We start from the raw sequence: 15,553 nt of genomic DNA on the forward strand, positions 1-15,553 counted from the left end.
AGGGGGTGGGGTTGAAAGAAGGTTCCAGTACTCTAATCATAACTGTGTCTCGGTGTTGCAGACATAGCCAGTCCCTCCTGCCTTGAAGCTATGTAAGCCCATCAAGAGTCACCTCATTAGCATAAACTCAGGTAAGGTCAAAGGTGCCCTTATGATAATAAAAGACTCTACTATCATATGGGAAATTCTAAGGATATTTGAAACTCTGTGCCAGGAACCAGGAACAAAGACCAGCTGTGTTCTTTATTAGATCACACTCAACAAATATTCCAGCAGTTATGTTGGGCCAGGTACTATGCTAGGCATTGGGGAATAATCTATACTTTCAATGGTTTTCATTAAGCCACAAGCCTGCAGGACAGTACTGTGCCTTGACCATGAATCAGGATCACTGCTTTTATTTCACCGTCATGACCACCCACACAGAACCATATCTCAGGGGTTTGAAGAAGTACATTTTTAGGCTACAGGGTGCCCAAGAACTTACTAAAACAACTCCACCCCTCTACAGATGAGGAAACCGAGAATTAATTGGCCCAAAGTTTTATTCAGTCAGTGACTCGTGTCATGACTGATAATCTACCTATTCCCATTTGCCATGAGCTATGGGATCAGGGACATCAGCACCTGTGCTAAAAGTGAAAAGTAGATATTTACTGTCTTTTGGATTAAGGGCCTAGTCTCTTCCTCTGCCTTATGATCCTGGCCCTCGGAGTTGGCCTGGAAGACATAGGGGACGTGACAGCAAGAGCTGTTGGTCAGAGGAACAGACACCGGAGCATGCTCCCTTCTCCCTTCTCTCCTCCAAGGCTAATCAGCCCTCCTGCCACCACCTTCCTCCCTGAAGGAGAGGTCCTAAAACTCCAGCAAGTCCATTCTACTCGGTATGTGAGGAGGGGGCACCCGCCACATACAAAGCACCCTCGTAGCTGCTAAGTATACAGAGCTGAGTAAGACTCAGTCTTATGTGATATCTACATACACAACTTGATTGAGAAAAAAAAATGAGAAATGTGTTACCAAAGGCATAATATACGATCAGAATATAGGGGAAAGAGAGATTAATTAAGGTGAGGAATCCTAGTAACCCTGCTTTTACAAAGTACTGACCTTTCTGCTAATCTAAAGGCCAAGAGGAAGAACCCAAAAGCTAAAATATGTTGAGTGGCTGCCAGGCTATGCAAACACAATGTTTTATTTGCCTTCAATCATCTAAATTAGGGGTTTTCGAATGATTTTCATCATGTGCCCTAATTCATAAAACATTTTGACAATTTTATAAATATATGCATATTTAGTTATGGGCAAAATGTGAACATATACTAATGTATTGTGTCAAGCACATAAAACATAGCAAGATAATAAAAATGATACATTGGGAAAGCTGTATTTCCCACAGATGGCTATTATCGACATACTCTGCTGCCACCTATTCTTTCTGATACTCCTTCACTGAGGGGTGATGGCTGTGCTCCCTCCCTTTGAACCCAGGTGGAAGTTTGGGCTCCCCCAGCTAGACGAGGTCATAAAAGGAGATGCTACTCTGCTTAGCTCTTTCTCTCTTGGGATGTGTGCCTTGGGGGCCCTGATCTGACAAAGAAGAGTAGGTGGTCCAGGCAGAGGGGAGCCAACAGTCCGCATCAACTCCCTGACAGCACGATGTAGGTCCCAGCCTCTGAACTGACCCAGGTAACACCATGCGGAACAGATGCCAGCTAACCCTGCTGAGCTCTGCCCGAACTGTACAACGGTGAGCAGGGCCAACATTGTTGGTGGTCTGAACTACCAGGTGTGGGAGCGATGGGTTCTACAGCCATCATAACTGGAAAAAGACAAAGACCAAGTAAAAAATACTTCTAATATTATTTTCATGTATCAATAGTATAAAAACTATACTTTTAATGTTATAATTCATAACGACATGTTTACTGAGAGCAACGTAGTTGGATATACTTCGTCAAAAGCAAACAAACCTGGTTTAACAACGCACAACACAACAATTCAAAGCTGGGGTTCCATGTCTAGTTTATTTCCTCACTAGATTTTTTTTTTTAAAATTGAGGTATAGTTGACACATAACGTTGTATTAGTTTCAAGTGTACAACATAATGATTCAATATTCATATATATTTTGAAGCGATCAACACAGTAAGTCTGGTTAACATCCATCATCACATAGAGTTATGCAGTTTTTTCTTGCAATAGGATTTTTAAGATCTTAGTAACTTTCAAATATACAGTACATTATTATGAACTATAGTCACCATACCGCTGTATATTATATCCCCAGGACTTATTTATTTCATAACCGGAAGTCTGTACCTTTTGACCCTCTCCCCATTAGATTTTCATGTCGGATGTGGCCAAAAAGATACCTCATTTCATGAAAACACAATATATGCCTATGGATCGTACCCTGTCGTTAATGTTACTAATTTGTACTTCAGAGTGTCTTGATAAATTTTATTTTATTTTTTTTTGTTTTTTTGGTCAGAGCTAAGTACATCCATTTGGTTTTTACCCCAAAATGTGGTCAAGAGCTCAGGCTAAGAGTAGATGATTGACTCTACCATTCTCGTTTGCTTGTCTGCTGCTTCTTTACAGGCATCTCTTGATGCCACACGTTCATTTAATGAGGCAGAGTTCAGTGAAACCAGATAAAGAACAGAAGCAGTACCACTGTTGGGGTCTATTTACTACCTCCGAGCCTCCTCAACACCCTCAGGACAAATAAATATCCAGCCTCAAACCTGGCAGACCATGTCATCTGCCCCTCACATGCACCTGGGCGCTAGCCTTTCCAAATCACTCGCAGCCTCTGTTCAGTTCCTCACAATGAATGATTATGGAATAAATCGATGTGTCTGAGTTTAAGGCAAATGCACAGAAGACAGCTGCTCTCTGTCACTTGTGTGACAACCTTCTTACCCAAAACGATGGTAAAAAAGGAACCATTCCTTAAAGGTGCCTGAAACTGTAGGGTTGGGGATGGGGACAGGGAGGTCCTTGTAATATCTAAGGAGTCTGTACCAACCATAGTGTACTTCTCTTCTGACTTAACACAGATGGTATAATGACAGCCACCCAACAGTTAGCCTTTCCCTCAAATGTGTGATCTTTAAAGCCTTATTATCTCTTAACTATGGTTCCTATTATCCCCTAGAACGAGGCTGTTTGTCTGGTACACATCTTTACATTTCAGATGAATGTCCATGGAAAAATCTAATTCTGTTACCCCAAAATTTCCTTTTGTAGCCAAACCTTTAAAAACTCATCTCTTCTGTAAAGTTGGTATATTTATATTCCTCGTTTCCTTTAGGGATAGAGGAGGGAAACGGGGTAGGCAAATGCGTTCAGCTCACCAGTTATTAATGTCGTGGATTACATCCTCTGTGGATTATAAGGGGTGTGTTTTTCATTCTGGGCCAACACTGACCAAAGTACCTGGGGAATAAAAACTCATTTTAAAATTAGTCCAAGCAAAAATAAATAATGAGGGAAGAAAATGCATTGTAAAAAAGAATAATATGAAGCAGGTGAAAGCCAGAGAATACGGTTTTGATCAATCACTGCTTTGGACTGCCTCTTCCCTGCTTTCTCTGCCATTTGCATGCATAATTGAATGTTGCCTACTTGATGAAAAGGAACACTTATGAGAAAATATTGCCATCATAATATTGTGATGACCAAGAGTGGCTACGTTTGTGCTTTACTAACCTTCAAGGCCCCCTTGTAGGAAATGTCTCTTGTTTTCAGAGTCTGTGTCCCCTTAGAATTTATAGGTCTGGTTCGCCTTTCATGGGTAGGCAACAGACCATCTAGGGACTTAGTTAGCTCTCCACCCCTTGGCATATCCCTATTAGGGGTTCCTAACAGCATTTCCTTATGAAATATCCTCAGATCTTCATAATTCCCAGGAGATCTGAAAATGACATTTCTTCCCACTCATATTTGCCTTTTATTTCCTCTTTCTTTCTCTTATTCATCCTTTGGAAAGTATTTTTTTTTTTAACATTTATTTATTTTTGAGAGATGGAGACAGAGCGGGGGAAAGGCAGACAGAGAAGGAGACACAGAATCCAAAGTAGGTTCCAGGCTCTGAGCTGTCAGCACAGAGCCCGACGTGGGGCTTGAACCCACCAAACTGTGAGATCATGACCTGAGCCTAAGTTGGACGCTTAACCGACTGAGCCACCCAGGCACCCCTGGAGAGTATTTTGAAGATGTGGTCTCCTTCTTTTCCCAAAAATATAGTGACCTGGACCTCTTCACTCCTTGGCAATCTCTGTGAATCTCTTCACCTTTTATCTTCCTGTCGCCGGAGTGACAGCATCTGAGTTCACGCAAGAGAAGATGGCAGTAAGTTCACACACTTCCACAGAACGAGAAGACTGTCTGTACATGATGGCAACAGCTACTGTGATGACTGATTTGCTGAAACATACGGTTTGCAGTACAGACACCAGAAACTTAATCGTTTGATGGCAAGTTCGCTCTCCCGTCTGTGGTAGCAGCTCCTGGTGGTGGAGGCCTGTATGTAGTGAAGCAATCCCCACAGCCTTTTCTTCTGCCTGGGTAAGTAGCACCACATATCAGCAAACCTTATAAAATATTACCTCAAGGTGCCCCACCGGTATTCTAGAAGCCATCTTTAGGAGCCAGTCAAGCCCAGTGAACTGCTCTGGGGAAAGTTCTGACCTTCCAGTGAGTTCCTCGCTGGGCTTCAGCTGACAAGCCATTGACCTGAGGGGCAGAGGGCACTGCGTTTTATTGTTCACCACTGGAAATTACGGTATTTTCATAGACTCTCCTTAGGAAGAGCAGAAAGTGCCTTCTTTTATGCCTTTTGCGATAATGTTAATTGAAACTTCACACAGTAACACTGGGCTTCTACCACTCTCTACACATGTGCGTTACTCAGCAGATTTTACTACAACCAAACTGCTTTCTCCTCCCTTACAGATTTTCCATTTTTTAATCTAGACTTACGAATGCAGTGGAAAAAAAAAAAGCCCAACTAGCCATTGGGCCTAATGTATGTTTTTTAATAATGATTTTTTTTTAATGGAACCTACATTGGCCTGACTTTCTTTTGTCTGAATAAAAGCGTTAGCACAGTATAAAAGGGTTGCATGTGCTGAAATGTTGCCCAAGGATATGTGTTATTATTCTTCCCCCCTTGACCAGCAGGGTCTCCGTTCTCTTTCCCTTTCAGCCTTTTGTTTGAACAGATGGGATTGGGGAAGCAGGGAAAGAAAGCCATTCTGTTCTCATTAACTCTCCCCACACACAAACACAAACCTGGGCTTCAGGGACTCTGAAACGGGACAGCTCCCACTCCATTGCCATTGAGACCCGATATACGGAGATACAAAGAAAGCGAGGGCCCAGGGCCCACATCACCATTTCAATGAGCTTGCTAACCAGTGACATTATGTTTATATAGGTCTTTTACAAATACGTTCAAAAAATTATGTGCCCATATACTATAGAACACAAACAAGCACCATGTGTATAGAAGAATCAATCTATTATATGCAGTATATATAATGTAGTATTTTCAGAAATTTCTTTATCAGCTATGGTGATATCTTGAGTACAAACATATTTGTGATGAAAGATAATGGTATTCTGTGAATTCTAAAATCTCTCTCCCTTTATCCCGTCTTCTCTGTACAGAGTAGAGCTTAAATATGTTGGGAATGGCAGGGTTCCCATTATGTCCTGCTCTCTTGTTCACTTGTAACGTGAAAATCATTGTTAAGGCTTCTAGTTTGGAGGGTCTTGCCTACTAAAGCTCTTGACCAAGAAAAATGTCACAAAAAAATTTCAAAATAATGGTCCAACTATTGCAAGGTCTCTCCTCCGGGGTCCTTACAGAAGTCAAAGACTTGAGGAAATATACATCTCTTGAGAGAAAGTGAAAAGGCTTTACAGAAGGAGCTGAGGGTGTTTCATCCCCCGGTGAGCTACCGCTGGGAAGGCCTATCTTTTGTTCTGGATGCTGGATTGGAGAGTGGTCTGGCCTATTTGTGAGATCATATTTGCTTTTAAGTCTCCGTCCACCCTCATTACTGTGATGAGGGTGGTGAGGCAAAGATAAACAGCCTGAAAAGACACCTTCTCGTGGCCACATGCGACCAGCTGGGCTTCTGACTTCATGAGCCCCACGTCTCAGGAGGGCTAGGAAAGAAGGAAAACTGCCCAGAATAGATGCATTTCTGTTTCACGGCACATTCATACATGCAGAGTGCATTCCCCGAGGAGCGACTTCTAGGACTTCTAAAGGTGTGCAGCATGTAGAATAAACACGAAACGCGTGAAACTATGGAAATGGTAAAAACATCAGTGGGTTGCTGGGGGCTGGGGAGAAGGAGAGCTGAGTGGGCGGAGCACAGAGGGTTTTCAGGGCAGTGAAAATATTCTGTGAGATACCATAATGACGGATACATGTCAAAACATTTGTCAAAATACATTTGTCAAAACCCATAGAACGTACAGCATCAAGAGTGAACCCAACATGAACCACAGGCTTTGGGGCAACGATGTGTCAGCGTAGATTCACGGACTGCAGCGCACAGTCCCTCTGGTGGGGAACCGGTGCGTGTGGATGGGCGTGCGGGCGGGCAGAAAGTATACGGCAAATCCCCACTTCATCTCAATTTTCCTGAGCCCAAATTCTCTCCAAAAAATAAAACCTATTTTCTAAAAAAGAAAAAAGTTTTTTTTTTTTTTAATATGAAATGGGTTTGGGGGCATCTCTCTTGTTGGGATCCCCCGAACACAGGAGAATATTTGTGCCAGGAGCCTTTCTAGAGGGTAAAGAATGCTTTGTAGTGCCACCAAATATTTCCTTGGAGTCAGTTAGGAACACAAATTCGCCAGTTCACTTTTTTTTATGCCAAAGAAACTAAAGCGCAAATGCTCCAGGCCTGAGTTTGTGATCAAAAAAGAGAAATGGAGTAGGATTTCTATTCCTTATTAGTAACTGTTAACTCAGAAACAGGATTCAAAAGAACCTGTTGAAAACAAAACATTTTGTCAACTATCACATCAAAACATGCTGATATTTAATATCCTGTTAGGCGGGAAGAAAAGAACTCTGTTGTATACTATAATTGTTTCCTGCTATATAGGAAAAAAACCCCGCAGATTTGGACTTTAACTAGAAAATCTTGAAATATCTTTCAATATTTTTATTTTCAAAATCGGTTCAGGTGGACCAGGCTGAGGGCTGAGGAAGATGGCTCGAAACTGGCCAAACGACTGCAGGGAGAAAAGGCCAGTGATCAAAGGCGGCCAGTCCCGGGGGCGGGGGGCTGTCTAGCAGGGCGCTGTGGGGGCCCGCACTGGCTTTAGTCCTATTTAATATTTTTATTACCAATCTGAAGGGGGGAGGGGAGGCTGAATAAAAATGAAATCTGCAGATGGCTACTCATTACGGAGGATTTGCAGACCCCAGGAAGAGCAGGAATGTAATTCAGAGGTTCATTTGGGAAGGTGGTCAGAAAGAAAACAAAGGCGGCTGGAAAGCAGTGAGATGGGGAATCCGGGGCCGGAACTCCACCGCAGCAGGTGGAAGGTGTCTCAGGCTGCAGGAATTCTGAGGGCTTTCTGGCAGCGGGTCACCCCTGCTTACTGAGGACACCACACACTTGAGGTGCTTGGGCTGGCCAGGGAAAGGTCTGCGAGATGGTCTTTAGATTGCTGGATTTGGTGTCAAGAAGACAAAGGGAAAAGAGAAATCAAGAAACTGATCCCATTCACAATTGCACAAAAAACCATAAAATACCTCGGAATAAACCTAACCAAAGATACAAGAGATCTGTGTGATGAAAACTATAGAAAACTTATGAAGGAAATTGAAGAAGACACAAAGAAATGGAAAAACATTCCATGCTCATGGATAGGAAGAATAAATATAGTTAAGATGTCATTACTACCTAAAGCACTCTACACATTCAATGCAATTCCAATCAAAATTGCACCAGCATACTTCTCAAAACTAGAACAAACTATCCAAAAATTTGTATGGAACCACAAAAGACCCCGAATAGCCAAAGTAATACTGAAAAATAAAACCAAAACGGGAGGTATCACCATCCCAGACTTCAGCCTCTACTACAAAGCTGTCATCCTCAAGACAGTATGGTATTGGCACAAAAACAGACCCATAGACCAATGGAACAGAATTGAGAACTCAGAAGTGGACCCAAAAGTATACAGCCAACTGATCTTTGACAAAGCAGGAAAGAATATCCAATGGAAAAAAGACAGCCTTTTTAACAGATGGTGTTGGGAGAACTGGACAGCAACATGCAGAAGAATGAAACTAGATCATTTTCTCACACCATGCACAAAAATCAACTCAAAATGGATAAAGGACCTGAACGTGAGACAGGAAACTATCAACACCCTAGAGGAGAAAGCAGGAAACAACCTCCTTGACCTCCACCGCAGCAACTTCTTACTTGACACATCCCCAAAAGCAAGGGAATCAAGAGCAAAAATAAACTGTTGGGACCTCATCAAGATTAAAAGCTTCTGCACAGCCAAGGAAACAACCCAGAAAATTAATAGGCAACCAACGGAATGGGAAAAGATAGTTGCAAATGACATATCAGATAAAGGGTTAATATCCAGAATCTATAAGGAACTCACCAAACTACACGCCCGAAAAACAAACAACCCAGTGAAGAAATGGGCAGAAGACATGAACAGACACTTCTCCAAAGAGGACATCCAGATGGCCAACAGACACATGAAACGATGCTCAGCATCCCTCCTCATCAGGGAAATACAAATCAAAACCACACTGAGATACCACCTCACGCCAGTCAGAGTGGCTAAAATGAGCAAATCAGAGAACTCTAGATGCTGGCGAGGATGTGGAGAAACGGGCACCCTCCTACACTGTTGGTGGGAATGTAAACTGGTACAGCCCCTCTGGAAAACAGTGTGGAGGTTCCTCAGGAAACTAACAATAGAACTCCCTTATGACCCAGCAATAGCACTGCTAGGAATTTACCCAAGGGATACAGAAATGCTGAGGCATAGGAGCACATGTACCCCAATGTTCATAGCAGCACTCTCCACAATAGCTAAAACATGGAAAGAGCCTAAGTGTCCATCAACAGATGAATGGATCAAGAAGATGTGGTTTATCTATACCATGGAATACTACATGGCAATGAGAAACAATGAAATCTGGCCATGTGTAGCAACATGGATGGACCTTGAGGGTGTTATGCTGAGCGAAATAAGTCAGGCAGAGAAGGACAAATATCATATGTTTGCACGTATAGGAGGATTAGGAGGAACTTGACGGAGGAACAAGGGGGAGAAGAAGGGCGGAAATGGTGGGGGAAAGGGAGAGAGGCAAACCATGAGAGACTCTTGAATGCTGACAAAAACTGAGGACTGATGGATGTGGGGGGGAGGGGGGGATGGGCATGGAGGAGGGCACTTTGGGGATGAGCACTGAGTGTTATGTGGAAACTAATTTGACAATAAACTATTTGTAAAAAAAAAATAAATAAAAAAAATAAAAAAAATAAAAAAAAAAAAGAAGACAAAGGGAATTTAAGTTTGGATCTCCTCTCTGCCTTCCTAATTGCAGGTGCTCCTGCTGAGGGTGATTTAACGCATATGAAAGATTAAAACGGCCAGGAGGCAGCCAGGTCCGTGCCATTCTTCGATGCGTGCAGGCAGCCCTCGTCCTCAGAGCCTGTCACTCTGTGCAGCTTGGCTCCTGAGATACGCCATTGAGCTCAAAGCCTTTCTTCAGGAAGTCCTACCCACAGGCCCGGACTCCCTCTGCTAGGGCCCAGTTCATTGTCTCAAGTGCTGTGCGGCCCCTGCAAGTTCTGCACGCCTTGCCTATGTGCTCAGCAGACAGGTGATCATCAACAGAGGAGATCTCCACTTTGCTCTGAACCCTCCATGGCTCCCAAATGCCTGGAGAAAATTGGCATTCCTTAGCCTGGGATTCTGGCCGTCTCCCAGAGGGCATGTAGGCTGTGCACCATCCCTGGAGTCAGACCGACTGACTCACCAAACGCCCATGTTTCAACTACCAATGACCAGGCACTTTCAACTACCAAACAGGGAGACCAGCATCTGCCTCACTGGGTTGTTCTAAGGGTCAAATGAAGGAAATATACATCAAGTGCTTATAACATGTCTGGTATACCAAAAGCGCTTAAAGGATGCCAGCCGCAGCTTTTTGACAATAATTCACAATCTGTCCCTAATGCCACTTTATCAAATGATCTTTTAAAAACAAATCTTCCAGGGTTTGTTTACGGCACATGTTTTATCTTCCAGAAATTGGTATTTCTAGGAAAAATCTTTCATCTACGTACAACAGTGATATTTTCCCGTAGAAGCTTGAACGCCCGCCCCGTGCTGGAACAGGCACTGATGCCTGTGGTTCTGCCTGCCTTACAGTGGACCAGCTCGTTACACGCCACCCTTCACTCTCTGAGCTCAGCTCGACCTTCCAGCCTCTCATCTTTCACAGTCTTCTTGCCCAGGCCCCTCACAGGGTCTCTGGCAGGCACACGCCCGCCTTTGTCCAACACCCTTGCACCCCGCCGCCACGGCCTGGCTACCCAGGCTGTTTGTCCCCCCACCTCACACACCTGGGGTTCTCATGCCTCTGGGGGCCACTCACAACGTTCCCTCCATCCTGCTGTTACTTCCTCACTTGGAAACAAAATCTCATTATTCCCTTTAAGGCCCAATCAAGATGGCGCCTCTTCTGTGAGGCCTTCCCAGGACTACTCTGCTCCAGCCTCCTCTGAGGGAACCAGTACCCTCCTCTGGGTCCCACTACTCTAACTCCCAACATGCCACGCGGCAGTCTCCATCTCTACTGTGAGGGCTCCCATGCTCAGAAGTGTCTTACTCAACCTACACCTCAGGCTGCTGGCACAGAAGTCCTTAATAAATATTTGCTGAGTGTTTTAGTTAAACTTGTTCACTCCTGAGTGGAGGCTGTCTTGCCGAGGAAGGGAAGCAGCCCCAGGGAATCCAAGGATCACCTGGGAAAGGGGCAGAAGGTCTGGACACAGGAGAGCCTGGTCTGTCCACTAGGACCCCCTGCTGGACAGAGGAAGCAACTGCAAGTAAGTAGCTCTGAAATTAACCTTGGGACTGGGAGCCCTTTCCCCACGGGAACTGGGTCTGGGTTGGCCACAGCCAAGCGCTGGAAGGGAGATTCCAAAATGCAATTTCACAGTTGGAGCCACCTCCGTCCTCCAGCGTGGCGGCGGCACGTCTGTCCTGGGGACAAGCACACAGACTGTGTAATCAGGCTCAGCTGGTAATCAGGGAGCTGCCAAACAGACGCAAGACTAAATTACCTCCCTGTCCCAGACAGAGTGGTCTTCTCGATAAGGGTTCAAACCAGCGATGGCATAAAAAAACAAAGGAAGGAAAGTGGCAGCTGCTCCCGAACACCTGGCCAGCGGGCGGCTCCCAATCCGTCCTTATGCAGCCTGCAGACCCTTCAGAGCCAGGGCTGCTCAGTGAGGAATGAGTGTTTCAGACCAAAGGTATCTGGTGCCAAAGTCATCGCGAGAGGAGGAAAACAATTTATGCCCCAGCGACAACGAACTTCCTGTCAACAGCTTGTCAATAATGGCAGACCCAGTAAACTTGGAAGAAACAATGTGCCTCGGTTTCCCTCTTTAGTAACTGAGAGGGATGTGCCCTCACATCCAAGATTCAGATGCTAAGATCTGTTGAGGGTTGAAGACCCCATTTCTGTTCCTGCGTGCGTGTCCTTAGGGGCCTGGGAGGGACCCTGCAATTATAAGAGAACCGTGTAAGTTCATGAGCTGCGGGATAAAAGTGCTAGAGGAAGGAAGGGAAGTCCAGAAATCGGAGAACTGCCTGGGAAAGAAGCACTTCTGAGGGCAGAGGGAGAATGAGGCTGCTCTACTTGATGGGTAGTTACTAAGGACGCTGGGGCCCAGGTCCATGCAGTGCACGGAGTTTGCAGAGGTGACCCAATGGCCAGGAGTTCTCCCTGGCCTTCCTGAAGCTTACAGTCTGGGGGGCAAATGGCCATTAATCTTCCCATGAGTACACGTAAAATGGCATCTCTGGGAGCTACAAAGAAGCTAAGAGCTATGGGAGTGGCCACGGGGGACTTGACCCAGTTGGGAAAGGCCCCTGGGAAAGTGGCACTGGAGCTGAGAGCCAAGAAGACAAGTAGGGGTCACTCCGTGTGGAAGGGAAGGAGGGGTGTCCAAGCTACCGGGACAGGTGGGCAAAAAAGGCTTCTGCAACTGCAAGTGGGTCTCACCAGTCACTGTGTCGATGACTGTGTGTCTCCGACACCTGGGCCTGTAGGCTTACAGTACAGGGCTGGGCTGGCCGCAGGCAAGGCTGCTCACTACGCAGAGGTGGGCGATGGGGCAGGGGTTCGTCTGAGGAGGCCGGTAAGCTTCACTCTCCAGAGGGGCCGGAGGCGGGCCTGTGTTTCACTTGCTGTCTGGGTCGCAGGAACAAGGTCCGACGTTCTGCTAGAGCTCGTGGGTAGCAGCCAGTGAGATGCGCAGGACTTGCTCCACGGAAGGGAATTCGGACAGGGCCAGTGACCCTACATCATCCCTATCGGTCAGCTATGGGCACGATGACGCTGACACACAAGTCAGCCGGGCCCTCGGTGCATCACTGCACCGGCATTTACGCTCACGATCTTCTGTTTTTCTGCTACTCGGCTGATCTGGAATGGGCTGCCTGGGAGGCTCTGATCTAGGCTGTGGGTCACGCAGGGCTCCCGGCCTCAGGCTGGGTCCAGGCACACTCCATGCGTCATTCTCGGATCTGGGCTGAAAAGCCTGCACTACCCAAGGCGTGTTCCCGCCATGGCAGACCCCTGGATGCAAAGCACGCCATGCCTGCACATTGTGGCCTCTGTTGGTGTCGTGTCCATCACATCCCCATGGCCAGGGAAAGTCACGTGGCCCAAGTCAACATTGATGTGACAAGGACGTATGCTCCACACACAGTGGGAAAGGGGAGGAAATGGGTATTTGTTGAACAATAATGCAAATTCTCACACCATCCTTAAGACCAGCGGCTGGTTATTTTAGGATCAGAAACTATGGCTCTGGAAACTCGCTATTTGTATTGTCTGCTTTTATTTCCTTTTTGTTCTCCCTTAGTATTTAGTTAAATTCTTTTTGAAAATGTCAGATTGTCTCAGCTGTGCTATGAAGAACCAGCAGACACACTATTGTCGACCCTGGAGTCTGAGTTTTAAATGGAACCTGTGGACTCCAGGGTGAGGATCGCAAGGGAGGTGAACCACAGGGGAACGGCTGCTGAGAATTCTTGTGTGGACTCTTCTTCCAGCACTCTTCTCTGCGCTCCTTGGAAGATTTCATAAGAAAAGAGTTTCAGCGTGCATGACGCGTCAGACTACAGCAGGGCAGAGGCGGTGCACCATCCACCCTGAACCAGGACGCTCCGGGCTGATCCGCCGTCAGCAGGGCGAGCCTCCGTGAGCCCTGGCACTGGCGCTACCCATCAAGGCAGGGGTCTACACGCCGGTTCTTCGTGTCCAGCCAGGACAAGGGAAGTTAACCTCCACTCCTATTTTAGAGTGCAGCTCTGGAAACTGATAAGCCCTCCCACACTGGTTCCTGAGAGAGAATGGGCAGGAGATGCTCAGGATCTGTCACTCACACTCAAAATGCAGGTCAGCCTCTGTGTCGCAGTGGGTGGGCAGACTCTCTCCCCTTCTTTCCTGTAGCCAGTGGTCCTATTTGCAAGAGTGCTCCTCAAACTTCAATGGGCTGAGGAATCACCTGGGGGGTTGTTAAACTGCAGATTCTGACTCAACGGGCCTGGGGTGGGCTGAGGGCCTGCACTTTGAACGCTGTCCTAGGTTTTGAACCTGCTTGTCCATCGACCACACTGGGCAGCAAGGGAAATGGAAACCACGTTCTGTTCCTTCTAGTGAATGAAATTGCTATTTTTGGTGTATCACATGTCAAAGTATGGGGTAAACTCTGTCAGGCTCCGGTGGGGGTCAGGGCTGGCTGCATACGGTTTCCAGTCCAATCCGGGAAAAAGGGAAAAGTTATTTTAGAAGCAGATTCAGGCTAAATCTCAACTGATTTAATCTCAATTGATTCATTTAACCTTGTTCAGCTTTTAAAAGACTTACAACTAGAGTTGTCTGGCAACAAAATGGCTGCTTCTGACGCACTGCGCTTCCTGCTCTTGCAGGTGCTGGAGAGGGGTGAAGGGCATCCTGATGAGGGAGAGCAAGGAGCGCTCCCCCTGTGTGCAGAAGGTGACCAGAGGGCCACCCACCTTCAAGCTCCTGGTCTACACTAGACTGCCTACGTGGCTTCTGTACAAGGTAGGCCTCTAATCTGTGATTTATCATGTTGGTTGGGAAATGCTCAGAAATGAAAGATGCTATAAAGCAACGCAGCCGATGGGAATGCGTTCTAACCCCGCCTTCCCTCACAGACTTTGTATTCCTAGGCAATCACATTTCTTAGAAACGGGGCAGATGTGAACCTTGGTGTTGTGCACACTGATATCAAGGCACTGGCTCTGGAAGAATTCACGTGGGGTAATGTAGAAACAAAGTCAGAGAGACCCAGCAAGTCAGGCGGGAGAGAGTGTGGGCAGGAGCCTGTGGGCCCCACTGCGGGCCTGCCACTTGGATGACTATATGCCTTGGATCACCCGTCAGCCTCACTCTTCCTATGAGGGAATTAGAGAACTGGGCTCGATCTCTTTGCTTTGCTTTCCTGTCTTTTAGGTTTGTCTTTTTGTCAAATAAAGTCTAAAAAGGAGCTCAATATAAAAAAGCAAAGCTGCTGGGCGCCCAGAGGGGCTCAGTCGGCTGTGTCCAACTCTTGATTTCGGTTCAGATCATGATCTCACAGTTCAGGAGATGGAGCCCTGTGTCGGGCTCTGTGCTGACAGTGCAGATTCTTTCTCTCCCTCTGTCTCTGCCCCTCCTCACCACAAAATAAATAAACTTAAAAAAAAAAAAAGCAAAGCTGCTCTCATAGGAGCAGGGAGCCTAGAACTTTCCTAGAACAATCCATGAGGCAACTCTGCCCTAGATGACCTCAAAGGTCCCTCCTCTTCCAAGGCTGTAGGGGTCACCTCATCTGCAAGAATACCCTCTAAAGACTGCATACAAGGTTGGAACTAAGCTTCCCTCAGCAGTAGGACACCTGTCTGTGAAAGGTTTGGGCCCTTCCTTTTTTGCTCTTATACACATAAATTCAGGTTTTCGGGGATAAAGAATACATAATAGGGATGCCTGGGTGGCTCAGTCGGTTAAGCATCCGACTCTTGGTTTAGCTCAGGCCATGATCTCATGGTTGGTGAGACTGAGTCCCATGTCAGACTCTGCACTGACAGTGAGGAGCCTGCTTGAATTCTGTCTCTCCCTCTCTCTCTGCACCTCCCCAACTCGTGCTGTCTCTCTCTCTCTCTCTCTCTCTCAAATAAATAAACTTATAAAAAAGGACTACAGGATAAAATCCTGAGCATGGGGCACTGTTCA

General features: G+C 46.2%; 1 pseudogene; it reads left to right on the top strand.

Moving 5' to 3' along the window:
• The window catches only part of LOC120238786, a 38,445-nt pseudogene extending 23,934 nt beyond the window's left edge, over positions 1–14,511 (top strand).
• The last annotated feature ends 1,042 nt before the right edge of the window (positions 14,512–15,553 follow it).

This window comes from Hyaena hyaena, unplaced genomic scaffold (assembly GCF_003009895.1).
Source record: "Hyaena hyaena isolate Hyena2069 unplaced genomic scaffold, ASM300989v1 scaffold_217, whole genome shotgun sequence".
Lineage (NCBI taxonomy): Eukaryota > Metazoa > Chordata > Mammalia > Carnivora > Hyaenidae > Hyaena > Hyaena hyaena.